The sequence below is a fragment of the Aphelocoma coerulescens genome, chromosome 6 (assembly GCF_041296385.1).
Source record: "Aphelocoma coerulescens isolate FSJ_1873_10779 chromosome 6, UR_Acoe_1.0, whole genome shotgun sequence".
Classification (NCBI taxonomy): Eukaryota; Metazoa; Chordata; class Aves; order Passeriformes; family Corvidae; genus Aphelocoma; species Aphelocoma coerulescens.
This window is the reverse complement of record NC_091020.1, coordinates 31,945,938-31,956,356: the sequence shown is the minus strand read 5'-3', so window position 1 is coordinate 31,956,356 and position 10,419 is coordinate 31,945,938. Positions and strand designations below refer to the sequence as shown.

The following is a 10,419-nucleotide window of genomic DNA, read 5'->3' as shown; positions in this document are numbered from 1 at the left end:
TAGGTGACTTAACCTAAGCCAAAATTATTATGAGAAAAAGAAATTTGTAACATCTCTAAGTGCATGATTTATTTCTGAGCCAATCTGTATGTATATGTATGAGTACCTCATGGGAACCTTAAGTCTGCATAAGTAATTTCTTAATTACTAGAGCCCAATCCAGAAACAATGAGCCAATATTTTTGTGTAATTTCTGTGGTAAAAGGCACATCTACACAATGCTTTAGCTGCTTGCCCACAGAAAGATTATGTGACAGGTTTGCAGCACAGATATACACAAATACTTCAGAACCACCTTACTTAACAGTGAAAAATGGCCATTACTTAGTGTTATTACTAATAAAATTAGGACTCCTGGGGATCTAAAAGATTCTGAAGAAAGCCAAACCTAAAATGTTTAAATATTGTACAGAGAAATTTGCCTGAAATACCTGAAACAAGCATGTTGCCTGTGGACCAAAGACCCCTTCTCTCACCCTGTATAACTTTACTGAGGCTGTTTACTGATTAAATGCCTCACTGTTGAAACCATGAAATCACTGATTGTTATTAATACCTTATATATTAGGGGTGTAAGTGAGAGCAGAGAACTTTGGTTTATATTTCTTCACAGGCTGTACTATATAACCCAAATGTAGGGCTACCTGTAAGTGATACAGGCTTTTGTTGGACAAAGGAGGCAGAGCATTAATTCCTTGTAAATCCATGTGAGGAATTTGCAGCAAGCTCTGAAACCAGGCAAGGGTCTCAACACGGCACGTAAAAGTGAAATAATTTTGTCTGTTTTAAGAAGGATTCAAGGGATGTTGACTAAAGCTTTCTTAACTTTCGTAGTTCTGATACAAAGTTGAGAACAGCTTGGCAGAAAACTTTCACTTTGAAGTGATTTACACTCAGATTTGTCATAGGACATAAAACTGATGTGGGTTCAGATCCACTGAGATCAGGTATTAAGACATGCCTAGATGAACAATATGTCCAGTTTTCTGTTGCCTGAGTCTGTAGATAACCAGATGCTTTAGCAAAAACTGCTGGCCAAAGAAACATTAAAATCCAGCCTGACATGACACCAGGGTAGCTTTTTATTCTTCAGAAATTACAGTCCACTAAACAACCTAGTTATTCCTTCAAATACATAAATGAATTTATATTTTAACTTTTACTGTCTTCTGTTAGTATTTTTTCCTTTTACCTTTTACCACTTCTTTTCCTGCCTGTTTGACTATTTAAATCTAGGTCACAAAGGGGGAAATCCCTTTTTTCCTTTGCTTCCCTGCATACACATTCCCTGTGCATGGTCTGATCTGTGCTGCACACCCAGATGCAGTGCACAGCCCTTGGCTGCAGATTCAGCTCTAGAGGAACTCCAAAATCATGGAGGGTTTTGTTAAAGAAAGCAGATTCAAGACTGAGATCATTTTACTTATTCTGTACGTGTCTACACAGATGCATATTGCAATGGGAATTTCCCGTTATAATTGGATTTGTCTACTATTCCATATATATTGCTGCTGGTCTCTTTCCTAAGTAGTTACTGGTACTCTGATGGACAAAAGAAACTTCAGGGAATAAAACTTCAAAGGAGTTACAAATCTCAGTCAGCGTGATGCAACCACGCACATCTTAATTGCCCTGGATATCATATTTAAAACACTTATAAAAGCAAATCATTATTGCTTCTGTTTAGTTACTGTGCAGGTGCCTACAATTGGCTCCTGATTGTGCCTAATTAACCAGTTCTAAACATTAATGCATCAGCGAGTTTCAGCAGTTGCCGTTTAATGAAGTTGTGTCAAATGTTTCATCTGGGAATTGTTTTGGGGGTGAATGTATGTGCTTGGGGCCATCTGGTGGAGCAGACCTACAATGCACTGAACGTGCTGCTGCCCGTCCCGGGGCACGGACACACCTGGCCATCCCCAGACATCCCATCCCTACAGGACAGCCAACCCTGTGGACTCTCCTCTATCTGCTGTCCATGGAATTTCTCTACTGAACCCTGACTCGTTTCAGAATGTCCTTTATAACTCTTCTACACCAAGAATTGACAGGGACATATTTTCAGCCAGCAAACCACTGCCCATAGTAATCAGCAACTTGGGGAAATTTGTTTAGTCTAAACAATTAAATTAACGTCTACATGAAGCTGATATAAATTATTTATGAACCAATCGACTTTTGCAGCATTGGTGCTTTTAGTGCTCAATATACTGTGTATATTGTTATGGGGTTACAGCTGTAAAAGTATTCATGTTCCCATAATAAACTTGTGATAAATTCAAGTCTTTAACCTTTACAATATTTAGTGCTCATGTGCAGTATTTAACAGGAGACTGTGACTTAAGGCAGACATCTGCTATCTTTAATCTTGAGTAACACTCCATGCCAAGAATGGCCTTATTGACTTCAACCTAAATTGTTGTGTAATTACTATTTTCTTTTTCTTCTTTTTTTGTCTTCTAAATGCAGTAGAAACTTGCCAACCATTGCTGCAGCCATTTCAAATTGCTTTTGACCTGAAAGGGAGCATAATGATGCAGGATAATTAAATAGAAGAGGTAAATGGAAGAACAAGCTCTACACGAGCAGAGCAAAACAAAATAAAATGGCCAATTGTCCTGGACAGGAGTGAGCTGCAAAACAAACACTCCAGAGTTTGAACAGGGCCTTATGGTTTAGTACTGGGTAAAAATAAAGGACTGTTTGTTCATGTTTCACTTGGATTCTTGGAAACCACTAGCCATTTCTCCTGGATTCTGTGTAATAAAAAGCTGGAATTTCAAAGCTCCTCACAGCAGGAATTTGTTCTAACCCAAATTTATTGGAAATAGCCCCAGGAAGGGTAAAGTAGGATGAGACAGTGTATTAATACAGTTTCAACCTGCATTCCCCTTTAAGCATGCCAGTTGCTGCTCTGCCTTAGGAATCACACACTGACTGCACAGGATCTGCATCCCCAGCCCTGGAAGAACACTGAGTTCCGGGGGCTGTGCTCACTGAAGTGGTACCTGAGGGCTTCAAGAACAGTGTGCCAGGGGTTTCCCTGCAGGAATCATGTCTTGCTGCTGTTCTGGGGGCTTCCTCAGCTGCTGATCATGTCAGTGATCTGTAGGAGAAGAAAAATAAGATTTTCTGCTTGATGGGAATGAGACCAGTTTCTAAGTTGTAGCTGTGAGCGACTGCAAAAGTGATTTCCTAACCCAGGAAACAACACCAGGGACCTAATTCCCCTTTAAATTCTGTGATGCTGTGAGATTGGGTGCACTGTGGCAAATGGAGAAATTTACTTTTTCCTCACATCAATTGCATGCTGAAGTGCCTGGTCAATAACTGCAGAAGTGGAAGCACCCTTAATTCCATGGCTAATTGGGCTACATTGATGATGTTTTATCAGACCCATAGCACAGGTCAGAGGAGTGCTGAAACATCCTGATTCAGTACCAGTTTCCATTAATTCCACTGAAGGCAAATTAAAATTAGACATGAATATTCATGCTGTTTGGAACTGAAGTGGCAAAACTTTGTTTCCCAACTTGAGCCCTGGAATTCATTCTTTGCAGCTCTTATTAAGTCATAATTTATTTGCTTATTTAAATACCAAAGTCATTTCTGTCTGGCCCATCTAGCATGATGTAGGCTACTGTCAAATGAAGATACTTGGTTTAATTTGTATCATTTTCAATATATAACAGAGGATATATTTTATAGTGCTCAAGAAGAGGAAGGACAGAGAGAGCATTATTAACTTCTGGATGCCTGGAAATGCATTCACAATTTCATTATTTGCTGAAAGATAGGCTTGGTGCTTATTTTTGCACTGTGAGAGCCTCATTTTTTTTGCCTTCTCTATTATCTATATTTAAAAAATCAGCAGCTCTGCAACTCGAGCAGGCTAAGGAGCTGATTGGGACTGTATGTGTGTGTGTGCTGCTGTATATGTGTGTGTGCTACTGCCAATTTTGCACATCTTACTTCAGTCCCTCAAAGTAAAGACCACTAATTAATTAAAGGATGGTTGATCCCAGTTTATACCATCAAGCAGTCAGTGTTCCAAGCCAGTTTGGTCATTAATGTTGCCTAGCAGGGGAAGTGTACAGCATTCCTGTAATAATCCCACAGTTTTGGACATCAGCAGCTCCCTGAGCTGGCAAATCTAAACACACTTCTTTAGGTGAGCCAGAGGCTGCCGACCATATCTAAGTGGAGAATGATAACAGCTGTTGATAATGATGAAGTCAAATCACAGGCAGCTGATTTGGATTAGCTTGGTGCCATCAGTGTGGATGCTGGTCACTGGTTATGTCACCAATATTCAGGCATCATTTTATGAGGCAACTCTGTCTCCTCTCAGAAGTAAAAATAAGGAATTCTGTTACTGGGCAACTTTCCCTCAGAAAGCCAAAGGCAAATATTAAACATTTATTTGACTTTTTAAACATATTATGCAATTTTATGCATTGAGTTGTAAATAGAGATAATTGAACAAACTCGAGCAAAATCAGTTCATGCATATTTTACTTTTTAAAACTGCAGACAGATTTTAATCAACTGGTTTTAAATAATAAGCTTTTATGCTGTTTGAGGGTAGAAAGAAAGCTGTTTAAAATCACACCACACCAGTACTGCTGTGTGTAAATATTGAACTGCAGAACTACTTTTGGCAAAATGATGCCTTTCTGCTGGGCAAGTACCCACAAAAGGATCCTGTTGTGGATTCAGCCACAAATTACATGGTTTTGAAAAGGATATCAACTCAAACTAAATGAAATTAGTACAATTCCTTATTGACCAAAATTAGTTCTGTGCATTTATCATAATCAATGTGGAGTCATAAGGGTAATAATGATAAGCTAATTATTGTCGGGGTTTAGGGAAGAACCTAATATTTCTCTGAATGTTTATTTTCTGCAGACAGAAAAGAACAGGGCAGCTCTGTTGGCAGTTCAGCCCTCAAACAAAACAGGCTTTCTGTTGAAGTTTCCAAGGCTTTGAGTGGCTTTGATTTGTTCTGTGCTCTAATTTGTTCTAGAGGGAATATTGAACTCAACCTCAGTGGCAGTGGGCTACAAGAAAGCAGTAGGTTCTTACCAGGGTTAAGTGAGAGGCTCTTTAACTGGGTTGGCACTGAAATTGCAAAGATATACATGAGCTAAAATGCTTTAAAATCTTCAGGAAGGCATTTAATTAAGCACACTGAAAAAGCCCTGTGTAAGGAATAAAGTTCTTTTTTTTTTCCTTTAGGTTGACTTCACTGATTATTCTGAGATGTTTTTTTTCCATTTCCTACTGAATTTTTTATTTAAACGAATACTACAAATAAAAGAGAATTCTACTTTTAGAGAAAGACGTGAGAAAACCCAATGTCTTCAAGTGTCTATTTATACATTTTTTTCTTGAATAATTCATCCTTCTTTGATCCCCAGCATAGTAAATGATAATTTTTGAATGTGGTGAGTAATCAGTTTTGCTAGATTTGTGTTGGATATGACAAAAAAAGGCAAAAAAAAAAAAAAAAAAAAAAAAAGAGAATACATGAACACACCTGATGACTTTGTAAGTATTAAAATTATTAAAACTATTTCCTTTTCTCAGGATCCTCAATCTTCTCATTTTGTCTTCCAGTCTTGTAATTTTTGACTCTTAGACTTCATATTCCCTTGTCTTGTCTTCTGCTAGTGAAAAATAATGACTATTTTCTAAATAGTGGACATGAGATATCCATTATTTCTACATACCAAAATGGAAGGCAAACTTTAGTAAAATAATGAAAAAAGTACTTGGTTTTGTTTTTTTTTTTTCCCCAGGTAGTTCCAAATCTGTGGATCACCATTTTGCCCAACAGTCATGAAATATGGACATGTTTTTTTGGGTACTGGCATTCCATCCAACTTTCCTACACTCAGGTGGAATAAATTAAATAAATACATTCTGTGAGCCAAATATAAAGTTCATTTATGCTTAGTTTTCATCCTCTGTGATTTTTTTTTTATTCTCTTTTTTCGTGTTTCTCCTGATTCTCCCTTTTTCTTCTTCTTCTTCCTCAATCTATTTTTCTTTTTTTCTTCCTTCAAAGAGTTAACATCTCCCAGCCCCATTTTCTTGCTCTGGATAATCAAAATATATTTACTGGACTGCAGTTTAGGTTTTGATGAAGAAAGGGGATAAAATTCCAGCTGATGTTTTCAATTCTGGTATTAAGAGTTAATAGCAGCGATCTTCTTCATGCTCCAGCATTGGAATTGAGAAAATTTTGATTTATAGTGGTACAAAAATATCAAGGCATTCTCCCATCAATATAATCCCAAAATGACCTCAATTTCTCATTACTTCCAAAGGGACTATGACTTGCCCTGCATTGTAATTTTCTGCCACTGTGAAGAGCAGTTGAAAGGCTCTAATTCCTGCTGGAGGCAGGGAAAAAGAAGTTCTTTAGATTTAGAGTTGCCAACAGAGGGTTTAGCAGTGGAGTGGAGAAGGCCACTCTTGAGTAAGGGAGTAATCTTGTGACTTGTTTCAATGCTGCTTTAATTCATGGATTTGGGCTGAAGATTCCCATCCCTGCTTTCAGGACTAGGTCCTTTAGATCCTGGCCCAGAAAACTTGCTTGGGTTTATTATTTCCTTGCTTTTGAAGGGAGCTTCTGGATATATCATGAAGATAATATTTCGTGGTATATTTGTTGTGATGTGAGGGTATAGATATTTATTTTTAATGAAAAGCTGCAGTTTTTAACTGCAGTTTGACAAGCTGTTCATGGGCACACCACTGAATCACCAGTGGACTCTGAAGTACGGGAATGTTTCCACCTGTTAGTGCAGTTTTATGACATAACAACTGTAAATTTGAATGATTGTAATAGTTTAATTAGTGTCTTCTTGAGGGGCACTAAGATCTGAGTTTAAAAGGTTTAAATGTAAACGTACATATCTAAAGCATAACCTCAGCTTACTTTGGAGTGTAAAAATATAGTGATGGAACTTTAAATATAGTGATGGAAAGATTTAGCAAATATTGTAGAACAAATACATCATTTTATAGGTATAGAAGGTGCATTTTTTTCATCTGCAATTACTCACAGGTCGTGAGCACTGGATATTTGCTCAGAATTTTCCTTTCAGTGAATGAAGACACAATAGTTTTCTGCAGTTGTATAGCTTCACAGACCTGGCAGAAACAGCAATTTGTAACTTTGGTTTACCAGGGTTAATCTGAAGGGGAAGTTCTGTGCTGGAGGACTTAAGCCTTCAAAAAAGTGAGAGTGTGCTACCTGCTGTAGTAATGGTGATCCAAACCATGGAATTATAGAATCACTTAGGCTGGAAAAGATTACTGAGGCCAACAACTAACCCAGTACTGCCAAGCCCAGCATTAACCCCTGTCTCAGGATGGAAAGGAGTCCCCAGCACAAGTTCCTGCAAGGCAGAACTCCTTATTTTTTGACTGTGGCACAAAGCTGCATCTCCTTTTGAATTTTCCTTGCCTTTCAAGCCATCCAAAGAATCAGAGAAATATTAAACTCTTGTCAAGAGAAGGGAAAAGTAAAGCTGAAGCTTCAGGAGTTTTCCTTCTTGACAATAAACCTATTACAGCAACTTCTTTTGTATCTGGAGACAGCAAATTGGGCTCAGAAAATGTATGAGCAGCCAGTCTGGTTGTTTAAAGTATCTGATTCACTCTCTGAAGTGTAAAGTGCCTTGAATAAAGAAATGCCAACAAAAAATACACAAAGGAATCAAAATCAGGTATTTCTTTAAAAATTGTAGCTCTGTATAGATGATATTGATGCATGCAGATAAAAAGGAGAGAGTGAAAGAGTGAGAAAGGCTTAAGTTCAGCTCCTGAGTTGTAACTGGATATTGCCATTATGCTTTACAACTTTGATTGTTCCATCCAGCTCTTTTATAAAACCCCTTCTGCAGCAGTCTGACACTTTTGTTCAAGACACTAGACATAGACAAAACCAGTCCTGTGCACAGTGGGCACCTGTGTTACACCAGCACCTTGCAGTATTTACATCAATATTTTAAAATTTGGAATGCTTTCTTTACTCAAAATAGGTGTTTTTCAAAAGAGCTACAAGATGAAAGGGACAAAAAAAAAAAAAAAAAAAAAAAAAGCTCTTTTTCCTTTGAAGAAAATATCGATTTCGAAGGCACACAAAGACATCACAGTCTAAACTGAGATGAAGATAACAGTTCCTAACCAAAGCAGCACAGCCTAAGAACAGGAGCTCTTAGGAATCATCAAAAGAATTGCACATATATTAAAGAATTTGAATATTACAGAATGCATCATATACACTACTTTGCATATATATCTATTATTAAAGTATTGACTCAAACTATTGGATGAATCAAACCTTGTCATGCCATATGGGAAAGCCAGCAATTATTTAATTTGCTGTTATTTCCTGCAACATATCAGTAGTAAAATAACTGCCAGAGCAAGCACCGTAATATCTGCTATTTAAAAATTGCATTTTGTGTTGCCTCTGACAGGACAAAGGCACCAATGACATTCAGGGCTATTTCAAACTATAATTGAAATCCTTTAGAATTAAAATTCTGCAATAAATCCAAAAGATCTGGGCTCTCTCCCCAATAACTTGGGTGCCTTCAAAGTAAATCAAGTATCTTAAGTGGGAGCCAAGAACCTCCCAAGGTGATTTTGAGTTCTGCATGACCTTTCCCAGCCAGAGGTTTGAACTGTGAAACATGAACATAAATATCCCCATATTTTGAAAGTACTTACACATGCTAAGGAATTTTAGACCTTATCTTACAAGTGTACATAATTTTTAATAAATTTGTGTCTACTTAATAGATATGAAAAAATGCAAGGCAGAGTTGTCATTCATATGTGGTCAATGTATAATTTCAGTAAATGTAATTGCTTTGTTTTAAAGTTCCTCCCTGTCTCAAAAAATAGTTGAAATAACAACTTGAAGTGCCTCTATCAAAACTGGAAAATGAAGGGTTTAGATTCAATTAATTACTTCACTGAAAGGATCTAATTTCTGGGAAATCTATTTTTATTTTCCCTGCATTGCCAAACAGTAGAAAGGTTTTTTTTCCTCAGGGGGAAAAAAAAAAAAGAAAAAAAAGAAATTATTTTCCACAAAAATATAGGCTTTGCCAAAACAGACATTCCTCTATAAACTACCAGCTTCTTCCCAAGTTGGCAGATCTTGGCATACACACAGGGAGTAGGGGCAGCTCCTCTGCTCACACAGCAAATGACCTCACATCTAACCAAGGGACATTACAGTGAAACATTCAGCTTTTCCTCCCTTTTTCAACATGCCCCTGCTCTGTATTTTGCCTTTGTGTGCCAACAGCAAAGCAGAAGAGAGGCTGCCCCTGCAAAACAAGCAGGATTTTGAGTCATGGCACAGTGATTAAAACTCTGAAGGCTGTCACAGGATGAGTAGAATAATGTCCCACAGGGAGATGGAGTTGCACAAGCCACATTTTATCCCTGCAAGACTCTGCAACAAAATGTAGGAATCACTTAAAAAATGAAAGTGGGATGGGAACTGCATAGGGTGCTGAAATGATTTTGTATTTCATAGCATTTCTTGAGGAGAAAAGAAAAAGGAGACGACTCAGAAATTCACAAATTATTCATTTCAGGATCAGGAAAAATTGGAAAATCCTGGGGCTAAGGTGCTGTGCTTTTGGCTGTGATTATATCAGTGGAGCCTGTGAGAAGAGAAAAACAAGTTCTGTGGTAAATAAAGGGGATCCCAGCAGAGCAAAACCTCGGTGTAACATCTGTGTTCACCATTCTGCTCTTCTGGAGAGCTTTTCATGAGCGATGCCTGGGGGGAGGTTTTGCAAACAGAGCAATATTCCAAACCCTTCTAGCATGTGTTACCTACAGGGATTTGTAGGGAGCGCAGCCTCCCGGGGTGGGGTGTGAGTGTGAAATGGTGCTGAGCACTTATTGTCTGTCTGTGTGTTTGGGGGGGTTGTTCTAGAATGTGTCTGGGCTGGTTCTCTGGACTGAATGCCTCTGAGGACACTCGTTAGATGAGTTTTTAATTTAAAAGAAAAAGATCAATAGATGAGTATCCAGTTTATGGATGAGGTGGGTTAACCCCCTGTTAGTTTCACCCAGTTTCTGTGCTCTGAGACACAACATCAACCAAAATGTGATAAAAGGGAGTGATCTGGAGATTCTCTGATGAAGCTGGTGCTGACACACTACTGAGGGCACAGCTTCAGGCACGGAGCAGTAAAAGATTCTGTATCCATTCGGGCTCTCAGGTTCCCAAACCCCAGGGCAGATACTCACTGGAGCTGGCTTGGGCCATTTCACACCCTTTTGCTATGACCTGGAGCTTTGCTGACTCCATCCACTCTTCCACAAAAAGCAGGGAGGTACCAGACAGGGAGATGATGGACAGTGCAATAGAGC

General features: G+C 38.3%; 1 long non-coding RNA gene across 4 annotated transcripts in view; it reads right to left on the bottom strand.

Annotated features, from left to right (window-relative positions):
* Positions 1 to 811: 811 nt before the first annotated feature.
* The window catches only part of LOC138112684 (uncharacterized), a 121,996-nt gene continuing 112,388 nt past the window's right edge, over positions 812 to 10,419 (bottom strand). Inside the window, exons 2-6 of one of the 4 annotated variants that reach the window (XR_011151805.1) lie at positions 7,077 to 7,164; positions 5,543 to 5,672; positions 5,089 to 5,124; positions 3,009 to 3,106; positions 812 to 2,516 (exon numbers count right to left, since the gene is read on the bottom strand). This is a non-coding gene — a long non-coding RNA (uncharacterized lncRNA). The remainder of the gene's footprint in view (positions 2,517 to 3,008; positions 3,107 to 5,088; positions 5,125 to 5,542; positions 5,673 to 7,076; positions 7,165 to 10,419) is intronic. The other 3 variants (XR_011151806.1, XR_011151804.1, XR_011151803.1) reach the window with 3 other exon arrangements.